Consider the following 16313-nt stretch of genomic DNA (forward strand, 5'->3'; position numbering starts at 1 on the left):
ATATTATTTGGACCCTGATCACTCGCAGTGAGAAAAAGCATTTATTTCTTCTAAAAATGGAGATATCAAGAATACACTTCCAGACTTACAGCTGAAGATTTACAAAGATGCTTCCATTTTACTTTGTTAGTCTGTCAAGTTTATGAATTTGCAAAATTGCAGGACTCATATTACAACATCTTTAAACAGAGTGAAAAATCCACATGGCTGGAATTTCTTCTTGCCCAATGTAGTTGCACAATTTCTTCCCTAGGGATCCCAATCACTCACCAGGGTCGCCATGCAGGGTCAAGAGTCATGGAAACTCCTTGAGAAACAAGCAGAAATTTGAGTTATTAGAGCAGATTTTGAGTTTAGGGTCATGACCTATGGGTCAAATGAAAGTTCTGATCCTGCACTGGGTGATGAGAAGTAGCAGGCATTTAATGGTGATTTTACAGAAATTGAGCAATTTGGCCAATGGGAGACTTGACTTCCTGTAAATGGCAATGGGTAGACTTGTCTTCCAATCAAGGGCAATGGGTAGACTTGTCTTCTAGTCAATGACAGTGGGTAGACTTGTCTTCCAGTCAGCTCAGAAAGCCAAAAAGGGAAGCTATCTTTTTGACTTTAGGAGTCTAGGAATGGTATTGACTGGATTGTTTTACAGAGAGCTGGCATGTACTCAGTGGGCTGAATGGCCTGTGTCTGTGCCTGTATTGACTCTAATTTGGGAATGGACATAGCACAACTGAGAAGAAAATTGAACAGGGAAATCTAACGAAGATCTCTTTTCACTGACCGCTTGTATGTGAGGTTCGGGGGAGTGCAGACGGGAGACTCCCAACTTGGTGTTTCCAACAGCATGAACCAATCACTATTCAGAGAAAAATGAGATAACAAAGTGTAGAGTTGGATGAACACAGCAGGTCGAGCAGCATCTCAGGAGCACAAAAGCTGACGCTTCTGGCCTAGACCCTTTATCAGAACTAATTGTTGAACCTGATTTCATCATATCTCTGGCAGCAAGATCCTTGCCACGACAACTCTCTGAATAAAATAACATTCACCTCCCACTCTGGGTCTTTCCTCCATCACGTTAAATCCAGGAAGGGTCACCGGACATGAAACATTAACTTTGATTTTGTCTTCACAGATGCTGCCAGGCCTGCTGAGTTTTTCCAGCAACTTTCTGTTCTACTTCTTAAATCCGAGTCATCCTTCTGGCTATGTCCTGTGAGTGAATTATGGGGAAAAAAGGAACAAATTCCCCTACATCGTGGGCTGAAGGGCCTGTTCTGTGCTGTACTGTTCTATGTTCTATGTTCTTTAAGTTTTCCAAAGAGAACAAATGGGATCTCAGTTTAATGTCTCATTGGATAGTGTCGCCCCATTTATTCAAATCAAAAAGACTCTTAATTTCAAACATCCCAAATTAAACTTCCCCTTAATTTCCCCCTGCTGAACAATCCCACATGATGAACTCCTTCAACTGGCTATACTGTCTGAGAAAATTATCTCAGAGGAAAATGAGCACGGCTCTTGAGAGCTGATGGCAGTATTGCCAGGAGGAAACGGGAGAAAATTGTTGCAACAGAAATTGGTAGGTGAAATATTTTCTGTCAACTACCGAGACTTTGAAGTAGAATTGTGAGCTGTGTGTGTGCGTGTGCGCTAGGAGCCTGCAAAGTGAACTGCTAGTGTTTTTTTCTGAGTTTGTCATGCCAATTAAAGTTAAAAGCGTTCGTTTTGCTTGGGCGTGTTCTTTGGCTGAGATTACAAAGATTAAACAAATACCTCTTCCATACGCTGTGTCTTTGGTAAACATTCCATCAGTTCCAGCCTGTAAAGCACTGCCGTTTTATGGAGGGTTTTTATGTCTATTGATTCAATCCTTTAGGGGATTTATTCTAAAAGCAACAGATAAATTGCATCAATTTGCGATTCTCGACTCCCCGCCCAACATATTTATCTCAGTCTTGCCAAGGAAACAAAGAGATTCATAAATAAGTAAGTATGTAGTCAGAACTTAATTTTATATGTGGCTTTTGCTATCAGTTTTCCACTGTGTTTCGCATAAGTTTGAAGTGTGATACGTCTCTCCTGTTAGAAACATTAGTTTCTCAACTGGATGAGAAAATTACTTGCTTCTGAAAAATCAGGAGAGAGCCTGTTCAGAAGTGATCTTTAGTTTACAAGAAGATCCGTAGATTTCCTCAGCATCTTGTCTCAAGTGTGCTGTTTATAAGTTGTCTCCAAGTGAAGCATTATATTTTTTAAAAATCCTCCAGTGCAGAAACTGTATTCAACACGGCGGTGTTCTCTGTTTTTAACCTTTGGTGCAAAAACAATTTTGAATGTTTGCAAATAATAATCGCTCCGGATCATTTACTGAGGAAGGACAGTACTTTGTTTTAATGTTTTTTTACCCCGTCTGTCGACGCAGACTTCTCTTGTTGCATTCAGAATGTGGATTGGCCAAGTCAGTCGGTAGTAAAAACACTGAAGGCAGAATTTGACTCTCTGCCCATCTGATTCCTTATCAGTTTATAGACTACACGTTTATGTGAAGCAGCTTTAGACCACATGGTACGGCATGCGGGGAGCTGTGAACGTCAGGACTGTTGCGGCTTAGTGAACAATTTCAGGCAGAGTATCTCCGTGTGGATATTTTAGCTAAATTGTAAGTTAACTCTCGTGGTATGTGCTGGGATTCATGTGCAGTGGGAGCGCTCATGTTTACACTATATATATTTATACCAGGCTGGTCTCCCAGATGGTGCTGGAGGTTAATTGTCAAAGACCGGATACTGCATTCACATCTTTCCTGCATACAGTGTCACTGTGGATAGACTTTATAAATCCTCAAATCTGTGATAAAAGGCTGCGATCATTTGTCATTCGATTGTGGATTCTGAGTTAAAAGAATTGCAAACAAATAAGCTGGTTCCTTGCAGAATTTTGAGCTTTACTATCCAGTTATTGAAAATGCGTTTTGGAACATCGAAGTGCTAAATTAAAAACTTTTCTTTGGATTTTGAATCCAGCCATATCAATGCTGTTGGTGACAGAGTAGGTTGATTTCTCAGTTTAGTTGGTTTGGAGCTTTCGCTACTGTAGAGTGTTCAGTTCAGAGTGCAGGGGTCTGGGCTGCATGTTTGTTTTGAAGATTTATGTTTTCGGCTGGTAACTTAAAGATGTGTTTCAGAAGGTGGTGGAGTCCGGCCACACAGGCAGGATCTTTAATTTCGAAGCCCGCGAGTTTGTGGGGGGATGGGGAGTGAATGTCAAGGTTTGTCACTCTTAATTTTCTGCAGCCTGAGGAAAGGGAACGTTCCACTGGGGGGGGGGGGGGGGGGGGGGTGCGAGGTGGTCAGCTACATCATTTCAATAATTAATACTGTTGTGGAATTTGTGAAACTGCATAGTATTTCTTTTGCGGGAAAAGTGAAATGGATTGTTAATCGCGCGTGTGTTTTGTTTTAAAGGAATAACTACTTTCGTTCGGCCACTTTCCATAATTTAATAGCCGTTAATGACAGGTATTTCCATACAGAAGGCAGTTTGGCCCATTGTACCTGAGGTAGCATTGTCATCCGGAACACCAGCACTATGCTCGATCGTTGTAGGCACCTGGATTACTGTGTGCAGTTTTGGTCTCCTTATCCGAGGAAAGATAATGTTGCCCACAAAGAGAATGCAGGAAAAGTTACCCAGACGTGTAGCTGGGATGGCAGGACTGACCTGTGAAGAGAGATTGGGTGAACTGAGCCTGTATTCCCTAGAATTTCAAAGAATTTGAAAAGGTGCAGAAAAGATTTACTAGGATGTTGCCAGGCTTGGAGGGTTTGAGCTATAGGGAGAGGCTGAATAGACGGTGGCTATTTTCCCTGGAGTGTCGGAGGCTGATGGGAGACCATGTAGAGGTTTATAAGATCATAGATATGGTAAATACCCAGGGTAGGGGGATCCAGAACAAGAGGGCATAGGTTGAAGGTGAGAGGGGAAAAATTTAAAATGGTCCCAATTATCACACAGAATGTGATGCGTGTATGGATTGAGCTGCCAGAGGAAGTGGTGGAGGCTGGTACAATTACAACATTTAAAAGGCATCTGGATGGGTATATGAATATGAAAGGATATGGGCCAAATGCTGGCAAATGGCACTAGGTTAATTTAGGATATCTGGTCAGCACGAACAAGTTGAACTGACGGATCTGTTTCCATGCTGTACAGCTTCATGACTCTAGACTTATAATTTGAAGTGATCTTGTAAAATACTTAAAGGGATAGGCAGGGTAGATGTTTTCTCTGGTTGGGGAATCAAAAGCCAGGAAACGTAATTCAAAATAAGGGGGAAGCCACTTTAATCTGAAATGAAGAGAAAGTTTTTTATTAAATTCTTGTGAACCTTTGGAACCTTACAACAAATGGATGTAGAAGCTTAGTCTTTAAGAACATTTATGGTAGTGGCTGATAGATTTCTGATTACCAGCAGTGTGCAGGGTCGTAAGTAAGGAGCTGGGTAAAAGACATTGAAATGTTCAATGATTGATGATTGTATTGATTAGGCCACTTTTGCAACACTGTGTGCAATTCTGGTCTCCCTGCTGTAGGAAGGATGTTGTGAAACTTGAAAGGGTTCAGAAAAGATTTACAAGGATGTTGCCAGGCTTGGAGGGTTTGAGCTAAAGGGTGAGGCTAAATAGGCTGGGGCTATTTTCTCTGGAGCATGAGAGGCTGAGGGGGTACTTTATCGGAGTTTATAAAGTCATGAGGGGCATAGATAGGGTGAATAGTCAACGTCGTTTCCCCAGGGTAGGGGAATCCGTAACAGGAGGGCATAGGTTTAAGGTGAGAGGGGAAAGATTTAAAAAGGACCTAAAATCATCCTTTACTGTGTAAATTCCAGGGAACACCAGGTATCATTCTGGTACCTAATCTAAGGTACACTCCCTCCAAAAGCACTATATCCTTCCAGCGGTGTGATTCCCAGAAATGCCTGGGTTTGAATCCCATGATGACAGATGGTGGAATGAAATAAATAACGTTGAATATAAGTCTGGAATTAAGAATCTGATGATGACCATGGATCCGTGGTTGATTATCAGCAAAAGCCCATCTGATTCACATCCTTTAGGGAAGGAAACTGCCATCCTTACCTGCTCCAGCCTCCATGTGACTCCAGACTCTCAACAATATGGTTCACTCTTAACTCCCCTCTGGTCAGTTAGGGATGGACAATAAATGCTGGCTTAGCCAGTGATACCCTTGTCCTGTGAAGGAATTTTTAAAAAAACTCTGTGATCCCAGGGACCAATCTAGTCAAGCTTTGCCGTACTGCAATGCAATTATGTCTTCCATTGATGTCAAGTCCAGAATGTGCAGTGTAATTCAGCTGTAGGCTTTTCAGAGTACTGCACAGATTGAGAAAAATAGTACTTCTCATTAACATGAATCCACCCCAATTGATAAAAGTTCATCTACCCCATATGAGGTTCTTGCAATGATTTAAATAACATAATGGCGTACCTTCACCTAAATATTGATTAATCTATAGCTCATCAGTGCTTGGAAGAAGCACTTGTTGCTTTTCTCCACTACTTACAGCCATTTATGTGGTATTTTTCTTGACTTTTCTTTTCCCTTGTTCAATTTGCGGCAAAGCCTTCAATCATTCAGTCCATCATTCTGGAATGTTGCCTCATCCTGTAATCTTGTAACCTTTCCTTTATCTCAAACGCCATCTCTTTGACCAAATGTTTTATTAATCCTAGCTCAGTTCCTAATTTCTTTGGTATATTTACATTCCAGACATTGTAAACATAAAACCACTTTTCATAACCATTTCCCCTGTTTTGAATAGGGAGTGTGATGTTTACAACTCATCAGCCCTTTGATATAATTCCCATTGCCCCAGTGCATTCTTATTTCTTCCCTTCCCTCCATTGTACTCTGAAGTGTAGGTCATCTAGTCCTGATGGTTTACCAATGGCAACATGCATTAGAGTTTTAATATTACTTTCTTAATTTGAGGGTAATTAGAGACTCTTTTGCTCCTTTCCCTAGGAATTATTTGCACTCATTTCTTACGCCATAATTTAGAATTCATAAGAACATAGCAGCAGGAGTATGCCATTTAGCTCCTAAAATCTACTCCATCATTCAGTTAGCTGCTGCTTGCCCTGTACAATGTTCCTCATCTCATTGTGCTGCAAAAGAATATGGACAGAGTCTGCTGAGGTAAAGAAAACGAACATTAACTTTATTTAAGAAGCATCTCATTGTTCCTAATCTTGTCACAAGACTTTGCTGTGATTATCACATTAACGTATCACATAGTCAAACTTATCCTCTTATACTACATCTCCAAAAGTGTCTGATTCTACTCTTTATATTATATGCCCACCAAAGTGCCTGATTTAGGGTGGATGGAACATCTCCTTTCAAGTCTCTTATTATACCCATGATACTGCAATCTACACCTCAACTCGATTTACCCATTTTGCTGCAACACCAGTTGAGCTCTGTTACTTAAGAACTTGTTTGCCTTGCTAGGAATCCAGGCTAAACCATTCCTTTACACTCAAACCTCTAAGACTCATTCTCCCTTGGCACCATTCACACATTTGTGGAACAGACACTGAGAAAGTGAAGTCTGTAGGAAGAGAAATGATCAACCGTGACACTTACTATGAGACAAACAGTTATCATAGATATCCCAGGTGGCCTAAGCCTGGAGACACAGATACTGGAGCAATAAGGAACAGCTGTGAAAATGAAATTGAACAATTTAGCGAAAGCAATGAGAGTTAAAAAAACATTTGTTTTCTTCAAAAGAATTGGAGTGAGTTGGACAGATTTTGGCTGCAATATCAATATGGATAGAAAACAGAAATTGGAGGATTATTTTTTAAAAAGCAAAATCAAACAGAAATTAACGATACATCCCAAGGTCCATGAACTTTGTCTTCTAGCAGTCCGATTATCACATTGTGTAGACAGTCTTCATGTTTTGGAGCCTGTTCACCAGTGAGTCAGTAGGCAAGTCAGAACACAGTGCAGGACAACATCAAATAGCCATTCAAAGTCCAAGAATAACTTGTATGTCGGATCTTTGAAATTAATATAATACACCCCTGTCCGGGGTTATGTTTGTTAGTACAAGAATTGATAAGTTGGACATTTGTAAATTGGGGGCCCCTTTTAAAGCTCAGTTTGTGCAGTATGATCAAATTCAGCTCTTCCTTTGTAGTTTTTGTGTATAGGAAAGAGATGATTGCACCTGGAGAGGGTTGAGAGGAGATTTCCAAGGATGTCAACTAAAATGGGAAATGAGGAAAGATTGGATAGTTTCCTTTGTTTGTTTCCATTGGAATTGAGGAGGCTGAGGGGAGACAAAATTGAAGTGAATCATGTTTTGTGGGGTATGGGTAGAGAGGCTAGGAAGGCCCCATTCCCCATGTTTGAAGCATAGATTTAGAAAAAGGGTAAGGAAGTTAAGAAGGGATTTGAGAGGAAGTGTTTTCATCAAGGTGGTGATGGGGGTTTGGAACTCACTGCTTAACAGGTGAGAGAGGCAGAAATCTTCATCACATTTAAAAGGTTGTACAATGCGCTCTTGAGGGGACATGACTTGAAGACTATAGCTCAAGAACCAGAGATTGGAATTAGGCTGGATGGCTCCTTATTGACTGGTGCAGACACTGTGGGCTGAAAGGCCTTCTTCCATGCTGTAAATTTCAGTTTCTTTGATTAAAGAAATTTAAAGAAACTTTGATTAAAGTGGTAATGACTATTGCCTCTTGGGTAGATGATGGGCTGGGTTTTCAATTTTGCTACCTGGGCTAGAAGTATCACTTTGACAGAGCAGAGGCGGAAGAATCTACTAGAAGGATTCTGACTCCCTTAATATTCTACCGAGAAGTGGCGAGTGGGAGAAAGGCAAATAATTACCCACTCCCATCCCACCATCTTGTTGAGGGCCTTAATAAATGTAGGCCTGGACAGGGGAGTCGATCTGTAGAGTGCCAGATCAGTGGGGGTATGAGCTTTTACAAGCTGACCTGCAGATCCTTGTGCCATTTTGGTGTCTAGACAGGGAAATCTTCAGCTTCTGCCATTCTGGGCTTCTGTTTCCCTCTCCTGAAGGTGATTGGCTGCATCTCCACCATTTACTCAAGAACACTCCCTTCCATTGATGACTTCCTCCCTGCCTCCTACGATCTGGTTGAGGTGAGGAGAGGAGGTTCAGGAACCATAAGACATCGAAGTAGGAGTTTTCAAACAACACTGTAGCGATTAAAATGAGGTCAGGCAGAAGGGTCTCATTGAAGATGCCTTCCCTGATTGGAAAATGTTTGTCTGGTCCAATCAGGGAGCCCTGGCTGACAGGTAAAACCTGGATTGTCAGAGCTTCCCGTTCACTCTGAGAACTGGCTCGGAGGGAGCTGGACCAGTGTCAAAGGCTTTCCACATGTAAATACATTGGTGATGGAATACAACCCTCTGTGGAGTTATTTCAAACACCTTGACAAATAAGTTACCATCTTGCCTCCCCATCCTGTTGCCACAATACAGAAACTCCCCTTGGTTCCTTAATGGTCAAAAATCTCTTAACATCTATTTAAATGAGTTGGTGCAGGCTTGGAGGGCCGAAGGGCCTGTTCATGTGCTGCACCGTTCTTTGTCCTTCATCCACCGCTCTAGGGAGTAAAGGATTCCTAAGATTCACCGTGCTTTGAGTGACGAGATGAAGGTTGGCAGATAGAAGCTGGACTTTGTCCGGCACCACCTGAAAGAAGGCATCCTGAGCTGGTAAGAACCTAGCATTGGCTATGCCTACCACCACACCAGCAAACATTCCAGGACGGACAGAGAAACCCACCGCCAACTCTTGATGGGTCACCTCATTGCTGTTTGTGGGATCTTGCTGCGCTCTAAATCAATTACTGCTTTCTCTGCGATACAGCAATGGTGCAGAAAAACTGAGGGGACACCTTTGTGCTTCCAGAACGAACACGGTGCTGTGGAGAAATTGTGAAAAGCCATGCCATTCTCTTTGCTAATGGGAATAAAGGAGCTACATAGACATGTGACTAAACACGTCACTGAAGGCCCTGGTCCTACTGTCAGAAAAGTGATGACGATGCCGTTATATCTATTAACAAAGACTGGGATTACGGCGAATTGTGCTCCAATCATCCATTTACATTTTCCCTGAAGCCTGGCGTCACATTCAAAGTGAAGGCTTTGCGGTGATGTAGCACATTAACAAAACAGATGGATATTACAGGGAAGGGGAGGATGCTAATTGTTTAAATGGTAAAAGTGTCAAAACAGCTGCCAGTGAAGCTGTTGTTGACACCAGTGCTGGCAAATAACCATGTAATATGAAATCACAATGCCTCACTCTAATGAGCCAAGTGAACAAATATTGCCACACTAACTTTCGCAGCAGGTACAGATTCTTTAGGATGGCAAATATGCCAGAAATGTGTCACTTGTACTTGTAATACATCCTGTCATGGTAATTCTGCAAGAGTTTGAGAAAAATGTATTAGCCCACATTAAAAAGAATACATGGCCCAGAACTAAGCCATTGGACACAGCTATCTATGCCAAAACAAGTGTCCTTTCTAACAACACAATCTAACCCAATCAACACATCCTTCCATTCTTTATTCCATCTGTTTCTCCTGAAATGCAGCAACACTGTTTGCATCTGCTCCATTGCATGGTAGCATGTCCCACACTTCAACCACTCTCAGCTGTGGATAAATATGTGGCTGTCTGTCCATTCAGTCAGAAATTTGTGCGTTGGACTGTTGTGGAGATCATGGGGAGTATGGCTGCTGTCTGGTGAGCCAGCATTGCCTTTTTCTTCGGGAATGACACAGGGCACAGTTTATTTGTTGACTCCTTGTGTGGCGAGTCCTTGCCCATCACATGGTTGGCACGGTGGCTTAGTAGTTAGCACTGCTGTCTCACAGTGCTAGGGACCTGGGTTCGATACTAACATCAGGCGACTGTGTGGAGTTTGCATGTTCTCCCCGTGTCTGCGTGGGTTTCCACTGGGTGCTCTGGTTTCCTCCCACACTCCAAAGATGAACAGACTAGGTAGATTAGCCATGCTAAAAAAAACCCTGTAGTGTGTAGGCTCGATGGATTAGCCATAGGAAATTCAGGATTATGCTAGGGGGTGGGTAGGTCTGGGTGAGATGCTCTTCAGAGGGTTGGTGTGGATTCAATGGGCTGAATGGCCTGCTTCCACACCGTAGGGATTCTATGATTCTATCGCTGGCTTATTAAGGGCCTCAATTGTCAGAAGCCTTGAATGGCCATTGCCCTCTAATGCCTCACCAGATTAAATGCCCCTGTGTCACCACACTAACCAAATGCAACGGCACAAGCTTCCAGTCATGGACTCAAGCGTTACCTCAAATCTTAAACATAGAATTCACAGCTGATGCCCCTGTGTAGTACTGAGGGAGAGCTATTCTGTTGGAGTTGCTGTTTTTTGGATGAGATATAAATCCATCTCTGTCGGGCAGGTGTGAAAGATCACATGCCACTATTTGAAGATGAGTAGGCATGTTATTCTCAATGTCCAGACCTTATCTCTGAAATCAGCACCACACAAAATAAAGTTGTTCTCATCATTATTAGACCGATAGTTATGGGTGCTTTCTCTATACACATTGGCTGCCGTGCTTTCCAAATTATACTTCGTTGGTGGTAAGCCGCTTTGAAACAGCCAATGGCCATGGAAAGTAGTATATAAATTCAGGCCTTTCTGTGGCTAAAGATGTTTCTCCTGAATTGCCAATTGGATGTGTTTTTGATTTTTAAGAATAACCCCCAAGTTTTGTATTCCCCCACGAGTTTATTGCTTTTTATATCTTGATAGTAACATTGAGGATTGGCCCACACATTTATGGAGCAGATTGTGGATGCATGCGAATAAATAACAGTGGGTTTTGGAAATTCGCAACAGGCCAAACAATGTCTGTGCTGGAAGAATAAAATAACATATCAAGGCATTGGCTTTGCATCAGAAACCCTATCAGAAAATAGCTCCTTTTGCATTGCTGAGTAAAGGCACACGCTGTGAGAGCTTTTCATTTTACACTCAGCAGGTCAGAATCGCAAGAATACCAGACCTTAAAGGGAACATCAATTTATGTTGTTTGCCGAAAATACTCAGCTTCTGTCTCAATGAGTGACCATGATCTCTTTTGCGTCACTTTCTGCTTCCTTTAACTTGGAAAGGCATGAGTTAATCAAGGATGGATTTATTAAGGGTGGCTTCTGTCAGACGAACTTGATTGAAATGTCTGTCGAAGCAGTTCAGTATTGTGTATATTTACGTAATCGCTTGTGCACAGCAGCTATCTCTCAAAGGACTGTTTCAGCCTCACATTTAACCATCTCGGCCTTGTTCACAGCACCATGTGATTCAGCATTCCTTTCAAAGAACAAAGCTAAACAGTGATGACACTGAGAAGCTGGAGGAACACAGCAGGCCAGGTGGCATCAGAGAAGCAGGAAATTGACGTTTTGGATTGGGACCCTTCTTCAGAAGAAGGGTCTTTCTGCAGAAAAGTCTAGACCTGAAATGTCAGCTTTCCTGCTCCTCTGATGTTGCCTGGCCTGCTGTGTTCATCCAGCTCCACACTGTGTTATCTCTGACTCCAGCATCAGCAGTTCTTACTATCCCTGAGCTAAACACTGATACCTTTTTTCAGCTCCTCTGCCGCTGTTGTGCCTTTTTGTACAATTTGCCTTTCTCAGGACTTGTGCCAGTTTGCCAATCATGGAGGTAGCAGGATATAATCAAATACCTTCTCACTACCACACCACCCCCAACCAACGGGCACCGCAGGTGACTGCCAGGTTGCTGCAAGTTGAAGGACTTCTCTCTGCAATTTTCTTTGGTAAATTTACTGAAGTTTGGGCCTCCCATTGATGTAAAAAATGTGAATGAGTTATATTTGTACAGGCTGCATTTGGTCCCACCCCAGTGACAGGGCACTGACTTGGACACTCACTGCCCAAGCTGCCACAACGACACTGACATCACTACGATGCCACAGGTAGTTGCCTGCATCTGAAAATGTTCGTTGCAGTCAGCCCAGACTCCCCAGAGAAGCTTCCTTCCTATATCAGTCTCCCTGCATTGGGAACTTCAGTAAATTTGCCTCAATAATTAAAAAAAATGCTCCCGTTCATGAGATGTGTGAAAGCAGAGGAGCTCACAGGAAGAGCCTCGATCTCTTCATTGTATACCCAACTCCCTAAGCCAAGAAACTTGCCAAGAAGTGAGTAGAGTGGAGAATTGGGGCAGTGGGCTGTCATTGCATAGTTATGACACCAGACAGGGAAGTGTACTTTTAAGACTGTTACATAGTATCACGACATGTACATTCTGGTGTAAAGGTACCCACCTCACCCTCCGTGACTCAGTCATCAGTGTTGTGTTGTGCAATGTTTTCAATCACAGTCAGTTAATCTGTATGTGATGTACAGGAACAACAGTAAGGACCAAGGCTGTATATGAATCTCATATAACAGGGGAATGAGTCAGTGTTGTTAAGAAATTTCAAGACATTTGTTTCGACAATAACCCAATCCTTGTATAGTGTCATACATTAGCTAAGATAGTAGGCAGAACTCAGACGATATCATACCGGAAGTACTGTTTGACCCAGGCAACTACATTGGAGGAGAATGAAGAATAGGATGCAGGGTGGAGAGTGGCAAACTGGGTGCTGAGAGGAGCAGAGAATTGTGGCAGTGGTGCAGTTGCACTATTTAAAAGGCATCTGCATGGGTACCTGAATAGAATGTGCTTAGGGGGATATGGGCAGTGGTACCAACTCCCATTTTCAGTAGAAAGTGAGTGAACAGGTATGGTATCATTGGTAGAGTCAGAAATTAAGGCAGAAAACTAGGCCCAATTTCTGATTATCCCACTTTTTAGTGAGGCCATGAGCAAGTACCCTTCTGTCAAATGCCTTGGAATGTTTTGTATTAAAGGCTGTGTATAAATGCAAGTTGTTTGCCTTTGTTTTGATCTCGTCATTTTTGTTGTGTATCTGACATTGACCTGGAGTTGGAAATCCCATCAGAAACAGAAGTCCAGGATTGCTAAAGAGAAATAGTGCAGCAGATTCCTCACTCCAACACCGCACCCTTAACGTGCTATGAGTGAGCCTAATTTTTACAGGACGTTGCACAATGCAAGAGAAAACACAATGCAAACATGTTAGTTTCTTTAAATTACAGTTTGAATTTCAACATCTGAAATGATAATACTTGAGTAACAGAAACCTAATTGAACGTAGTCATTTGTTAAATGGATTAGAAACAACCAACTGTAAGGAGTCACCTTTGTCCCTGGACTATCAAGGAACTGCCATAAATTCTGTTTCATTATCAAATGAATGAGGTAATGCCAACTATTGACCAGCTATCTGTGTGTTCAGTTCCCTTGGCTTGAGTACCTGATAATATGTCACTGCGAAGCCTCATACCCACTCCAGACCAGGAACCAAATCTTACTTGCCATGTTTCTTTCTTAGAATTTCAGAATTAAAATTGTCATTGTTACACCCTGACAACAGTTGCTTATCCACTTTCTGTCAGTGAAATTACCTGTGGTTATGTAGCTTTTACAGAATGATTTGTGTGTGGGAAGTGGTGACACCAGCTCAGCAACATATCTTGCCCAATCCTCAATAGCTTGAGAACATTAAGAGTCAACCAGCTAACAAGGATAGGTTGGAGTTTTTATTCACTTTTACAACTTGTCGTCGTAGAGTTTGAACTCATGAACTCTGGGTTCTTACTCCAGCACCGGAACAATTGCACCACAGTAATGCTTGCACGTTGTAAATCTGTGAGTGATAATGTGAATGGTATTTTAGTGTTCCTATGATCAGTCCACTAAAGGACCTTTTCTCAAGATCGTAAGATTTCTGAGAAGGGGCCAACAATTTGGATACTGAACTGACTTGAAGGAAGGGCACAGAGGGTTACTTTTCAGACTGGAGGCCTGTGACCACTGGTGTGCCACAAGGATCACTGCTGAGTCCACTGCTTTTTGTCATTTATGTAAAAATGATTTGGATGTGAACATTGGAGGTGTGGATAGTATGCTTGCAGATGACACCAAAATTGGTGATGTAGTGGACAGCAAAGAAGGTTATTTTGAAGTACAACAGGACCTTGATCAGATAGGCCGATGGTCTAAGGAGTGGCAGATGGACTTTGATTTAGATAAATGTGAGGTCCTGCATTTTGGAAAGGCAAGTCAGGGCAGAATTTATACACTTAATGGTCAGGCCGTAGGGAGAGACAGACCATGGAGTACAGGTTCATAGATCCTTGAAAGTGGAGTCCCGGGTAGATAGAGTAGTGAAAAAGGCATTTGACATGCTTGCCTTTATTGGTCAGTGCATGAAGAATAAAAGTTGGGAGGTCATGTTGCAGCTGTACAGGACATTGGTTAGGCCACTTTTGGAATACTGCATGCAATTATGGTCTCCCTGCTGTAGGAAGGATATTGTGAAACTTGAAAAGGTTCAGAAAAGATTTACAAGGAGGTTGCCAGGGTTGGAAGGTTTGGGCTAATTTCTCTGGAGCATCGGAGGCTGAGCAGTGACCTTACAGAAGTATGTAAAATCATGAGGGGCATGGAGAGGATAAATAGTCAAGGTCAGGGTAGGGGAGTCCATAACTGGAGGGCAAACGTTTAAGGTGAGAGGGGAAAGTTTTAAAAGGGACCTAAGGGGTAACTCTTTCATGCCGAGGGTGGTGCATGTATATAGAATGAGTTGCCAGCGGAAGTGATGGAGGCTGGTGCAGTTGCACTATTTAAAAGGCATCTGCATGGGTACCTGAATAGAATGTGCTTAGGGGGATATGGGCCAAATACTATCAAATGGGAGATAACAAAGTGTGAAGCTGGATGAACACAGCAGGTCAAGCAGCATCTCAGGAGCAGGAAAGCTGGCCTTTCAGCTTTCCTGCTCCTCTGATGCTGCTTGGCCTGCTGTGTTCATCCATCTCCACACCTTGTGACCGTGGATTCTCCAGCATCTGCAGTTCCTGTTATCACTAGCAAATGGGACTTGGTTAAGTTAAGATATCTGGTCTGCAAGGACGAGTTGAACCAAAGGGCCTGTTTCTGTGCTGTACAATGATTTCTCCCCAGTTGGGATAAGATCAGGGATCATCCAATGGTGAGCTCAACTCCACTTCACAGTCTGCACTTGAGTCCCATATTGATTAAAAATCTAACTCATTCTTCGTCATCTTCAATGACCAATCTTCCATTCCAGTCCAGGCAAGAAAATTCCACAGACTATCAAACCTCTGAGATGAATAAAAAACCTTCCCCAACTCAGTCTTAAATGGGAGATACCTTACTTTTAAACGGTGTTCCCTAGCTGTCAGTGATAACAAAGTGTAGAGCTGGATAAACACAGCAGGCCAAGCAGCATCTTAGGAGCACAAAAGCTGACATTTCGGGCCTAGACCCTTCATCAGAAAAGGGGGATGGGGAGAGGGTTCTGAAATAAATAGGGAGAGAGGGGGAGGCGGACCAAAGATAAATAGAAGAGAAGATAAGTGGAGAGGAGAGTATAGGTAGGGAGGTAGGGAGGGGATAGGTCAGTCTGGGGAGGACAGACAGGTCAAGGGGGCAGGATGTGGTTAGTAGGTAGGAAATGGAGGTGCGGCTTGAGTTGGGAGGAGGGGATAGGTGAGAGGAAGAACAGGTTAGGGAGGTGGGGACAAGCTGGGCTGGTTTTGGGATGCAGTGGGGGAAGGGGAGATTTTGAAGCTTGTGAAGTCCACATTGATGCCATAGAGCTGCAGGGTTCCCAAGCAGAATATGAGTTGCTGTTCTTGCAACCTTCGGGTGGCATCATTATGGCACTGCAGGACGCCCAGGATGGGCATGTCATCTAAGGAATGGGAGGTGGAGTTAAGATGGTTCGTGACTGGGAGGTGCAGTTGTTTATTGTGAACCGAGCGGAGGTGTTCTGCAAAGTGGTCCGCAATGGTATCAATGTGGATTTCACAAGCTTCAAAATCTCCCCTCCCCCCACTGCATCCCAAAACCAGCCCAGCTCGTTCCCGCCTCCCTAACCTGTTCTTCCTCTCACCTATCCCTTCCTCCCACCTCAAGCCACACCTCCATTTCCTACCTACTAACCTCATCCCGCCTCCTTGACCTGTCCGTCCTCCCTGGACTGACCTATCCCCTCCCTACCTCCCCACCTGTACTCTCCTCTCCACCTGCCTTCTTCTGTATCCACCTTCGATTT

General features: G+C 43.0%; 1 protein-coding gene across 17 annotated transcripts in view; it reads left to right on the forward strand.

Moving 5' to 3' along the window:
- Nucleotides 1-16313, forward strand: part of sema4ba (sema domain, immunoglobulin domain (Ig), transmembrane domain (TM) and short cytoplasmic domain, (semaphorin) 4Ba) — a 386815-nt gene that overhangs the window by 245397 nt on the left and 125105 nt on the right. The window contains exon 1 of one of the 17 annotated variants that reach the window (XM_048562789.2): nucleotides 1534-1582. The exons of 14 other annotated variants lie outside the window; for them this stretch is intronic. The gene's annotated coding sequence lies outside the window, so the exon portion shown is untranslated. Of the gene's footprint in view, nucleotides 1-1533; nucleotides 1583-1825; nucleotides 1990-2542; nucleotides 2663-16313 lie in introns of those variants that run through there. 2 more of the 17 variants (XM_048562788.2, XM_048562787.2) reach the window with 2 other exon arrangements.

This window comes from Stegostoma tigrinum, chromosome 33, assembly GCF_030684315.1.
Source record: "Stegostoma tigrinum isolate sSteTig4 chromosome 33, sSteTig4.hap1, whole genome shotgun sequence".
Taxonomy (NCBI): Eukaryota; Metazoa; Chordata; class Chondrichthyes; order Orectolobiformes; family Stegostomatidae; genus Stegostoma; species Stegostoma tigrinum.